At 41.2% G+C, this 4,056-nt stretch overlaps 1 non-coding gene across 1 annotated transcript; it reads left to right on the top strand.

Annotated features, from left to right (window-relative positions):
- Positions 1-3,204: 3,204 nt before the first annotated feature.
- On the top strand, positions 3,205-3,275 carry trnag-gcc. The gene has a single exon. It is a non-coding gene; the product is annotated as a tRNA-Gly (tRNA).
- Positions 3,276-4,056: the final 781 nt, after the last annotated feature.

Genomic DNA, 4,056 nt, shown 5'->3' with positions numbered 1-4,056 from the left:
TAATTATTAAACCTGCGTGTTCAATAACAGGCTGATTCTGTTTGCTTTTATTGCTCAGGCTAAATGACGGGCACCCAGCGGACGTATCATTGTTCTGAAGCCAAAGCTGGCCAGCGGAGAGGAGGCATAATTATCACTCGTGCATTAAAGGCTTTTAATTCATTAGTCTTACACAGTTTGTTTACCGTATATGCTTACACACATTTCCCCAAATCACTCCTCAGATCAGCACTCAAACCTGTAAACACCGTTCATTAACTGCTCTTCAGCTGTTATGTAAAAGCTTCTGAGCTGAGATTTCCACATCTGGGGCCGAATTACAGAAACTTCCCATCTTCCCATCTCCGAAATTAAGATCTGACAAGCTTGTTGTCTCCACAGAGCCACCTTACTGTTCTACGTTTTATTGTTCTGTGCTGCGGAAAAAAGTTGGCACCATGCAAACCTTTAGCCTAGCGTCCAGCTATGAGAGGTACAAGGTGGGTGGACCTAATAAACTGTGACCACAGGGGTTCTCACTCAGTGAGGTGTCTATGGACCATTTTATGGAATTAGTTCAAACTGCAGTCTTACAATAAAAAACAATAATTAAAAAACAATTAAGTATTCGGTCAAGGTTACGTTATGATCCAAGGCGTTCATTAAGATAGTGCTAAGCTAAACATGCACTTAGATGGTTCTTCAAAGATTCTTTAGTAAAGAAGATGGTTCTATATAGAACCGTAAACACTCAAAGAACCCTTTGCATGATTAAATAGTCCTTTACATCATGAAAGAGTTCTTCAGACGATGGAGAATGTGCTGTAGATGGTTCTATACAGCACCAAAAGGGTTATTCTGTAGTTACAATGCCAAGCCCTTTTTGGTGCTATATGAATCTCAAAAAGGTTCTATGGAGAACCATCTACAGCACATTTTCCATCAATCTAAAGAGTTTAATATAGTGTGTAAACAGAGTTAACGTTTCAAAATGTACCTTTCACTCCATTTAGACTATATAGGGAAACTGTGCTGCACAAACAGCCTGTTTTGTGATGTCATAAAAACCCAACTGTTTACATATGTCACGCTGTTCAGCCTACAGCAACATAATACAGGGCAGCCAGTCAGATTGGAGCTCATTTACATATTTCAGTCTTAAAGGCAGAGTAACAAAAACAGCCTGTTTCATTGTAACAGATAAAGCGAGGTTGGAAAATTAAAAATGAATGAATTGTTTTTGGTTACTTAAAACGGTACAGACCTTATAACTGGACCCCAGAGGGGAAAAAAGAAAAACAGAAGAAAACGTTTGAGATGAGCATTTAAAACTCAGAATGGTTCCCCTTCTCTTTTAACATTACCATTTAGGCAGCGAGAATAATGTAGTAGCATGAAGAGCAGCTTATTGTGTTATTGCTCCAACACAATAAGTGATGATTGATGGTTCCTTATTTTTATCTCCAAACAAAGGCAGCTCACCAGCACCTCTGATCATACTACCATTATGATTTAAGAGCTGTGTGTAGTGTGCAGGGAGAGTTAGTGCTTTAATCAGTGAATAGTTTTCCTGGACTTTAGAAAGGCAGTGTTTTCATATGAAAACATAATCACTGTACCCATAAGAGCAATTAGACGTTTTTTGGGAAAGGAAAATCAAATGAGTAGTGCTGCATGATGTTTGTTACATTATGTTTGATTTATTTCACTGATAACCTCTAAGAAGTGAGGTTCCATGAACTCTATCAACAGAGCAATATGAGCGAACAAGCAGACCAATAAAATACAGACTGATTTAAAACAACAACAATAACCAGTATGGGAAGGTTTGTGCTTGGACTGGAAGATGGCTTGACAAAGCTGTTGGTTTTGTTGATTTAGTGGTTGCTAAGGTGTTGCTATGTTATGCCAGGTGGTTGCTAAGGTGTTGCTATGTTATCCCAGGTGGTTGCTAAGATGTTGATGGGTCATTGCCATAGAATCCCAGGTGGTTGCTGAGGTGTATTGCTATGTTATCCCAGGTGGTTGCTAAGGAGTTGCTATGTTATACCAGGTGGTTGCCAATCCCAGGTGGTTGCTGAGGTGTATTGCTATGTTATCCCAGGTGGTTGCTAAGGAGTTGCTATGTTATCCCAGGTGGTTGCCAAGATGTTAATAGATCATTGCTATAGAATCCCAAGGGGTTGCTAAGGTGTTGCTAGGTCATTGCTATGTTATCCCAGGTGGTTGCTAAGGTATTGCTATGTAATCCCAGATGGTTGCTAGGGTGTTGCTGTGTTATGCTAGGTAGTTGCAAAGATGTTGCTATGTTATCCTTGGTGGTTGCTAAAGTGTTGCTAGGCCATTACTATGATGTCCCAGGCGGTTGCTAAGGTGTTGCTGTGTGTGAATAAGTGTTTTTTTATGTACTTTTAAAAAAAAGTACAAAAAGAACTTTAAAACTTTCCACACACAATAGGAAGTTAAATTAGTGCTCACATCTTTTTCACAAAAAAAGATTTCTTCAAAGAACCTCCAATTTAAAGTTTTTTAATGAACCAGAAGTGGTTCTTGTGTGGCATTGTACAAAGATAGATTTTAATGACGTAAATGTCAAGAATATTATTCCAGAGTCCACACTGCCTCAGAAAAAGACCAGTCCCCTATTGAGCATCATTCAATCCTGGTCTCCTGATGTCGAGAGTCGCTAATGGACCTAAGACTGCTGGTAGGAATGACAAAATGTACAGTCCTTCAGGTACCATAGAGCTTCACCATGGAGACAGTCAAAAGTCAATACAAGAATTAGAAAATCAATTTGGTAACTAATAGAGAGCCAGGTTGATGATAAAAGTGCAGAAGTAAAGGCACCTTTTGCACCCTCCTAGAAATCCTGGCAGCAAAATGTTTCTTTTTAATATTTGAAAACATTTACACGTCATTTTTTAAAAGGATCAATAGTCCAGTGTTTGGTTTTCACCGTGTTTGTTGTGTTGCAGAAGTTTGAAGAATGAGTTGGAGATAAAAAAAATATATGATGATTCTTGATATGTTTAATGAAAAGTCCCACTGTTAGTCATCACCAGTGTTTGTATCTTCCCTGCTGTAGAGGACCAGCCAATCTGGGAACATAAAGGCGAGTACATACTTCCTCTGAGATACGTAAAGCCTCACACCACATGTGTTTGAACTGCTCGGTCTACAAAGGTGTAGGGTGGTGAATTCCCTGCTCTGACCTTTGTCCTTGCATTGGTGGTTCAGTGGTAGAATTCTCACCTGCCACGCGGGAGACCCGGGTCCGATTCCTGGCCAATGCAACCGCAGGATGATTTGGGGGCAGTCGTGGGCTGGAGGTTAGGGAACCAGCCTTGCGACCGGAAGGTTGACTGGTTCAATCCCCTGAGCCGACAGAACGTGACTGAGGTGCCCCTGAGCAAGGCATCTAACCCCCAGCTGCTCCCCGGGCGCTGTGGATAGGGCTGCCCACCGCTCCGGGCAGGTCTGCTCGCTGCCCCCTAGTGTGTGTCTTCACCTGTGTGTATGTGGTATTTCACTGTGGGACTAATAAGGGTCTCTTAATCTGACACCTACTAAGTCTGGTAATTAAATGATGAATTGAGTTATGTGTATCACCAAACTTTTCACTTCAGGGCCAAAGCTTGACCCCATTTTAAAAGACAGTCCTCAATTGTCCATGCTCTTATGTCCTCAAGGTGGTCATTCAGGGATGCTATATTTGGTTTTGTTTGAAAACAAAGCTGCAAATAATCAGCATAGCAGATACAGAGTGTAAACAAAACAGGTCCAAGAGCTTATCCTTGTGGCACACCACATGTGACTTTGATCTAAGCCAGTGTTTCTTAATCCTGCTCCTGGGGACCCACAGCACTGCACCTTATTCCTGCCCCAGGGGCTCGATAATCAGTTGATGAGCTGAATTAGGTGTGTTAAGTGAGTCACAAGATAGTTGAAACTGTGCAGTGCTGTGGATTGCCTCAAGCAAGATTATGAAACACTCCAAGAGTAACAAGCAAGATGTATCTGTCTCAGTGATTTAGTAGGGACACCTCATAAATGGACTCTAAAGGAAGATGTGAG

The sequence above is a fragment of the Colossoma macropomum genome, unplaced genomic scaffold, assembly GCF_904425465.1.
Source record: "Colossoma macropomum unplaced genomic scaffold, Colossoma_macropomum, whole genome shotgun sequence".
NCBI classification, from domain to species: domain Eukaryota; kingdom Metazoa; phylum Chordata; class Actinopteri; order Characiformes; family Serrasalmidae; genus Colossoma; species Colossoma macropomum.
The sequence above is the reverse complement of the archived record's forward strand: the minus strand, read 5'-3'. Positions and strand labels throughout refer to the sequence as shown.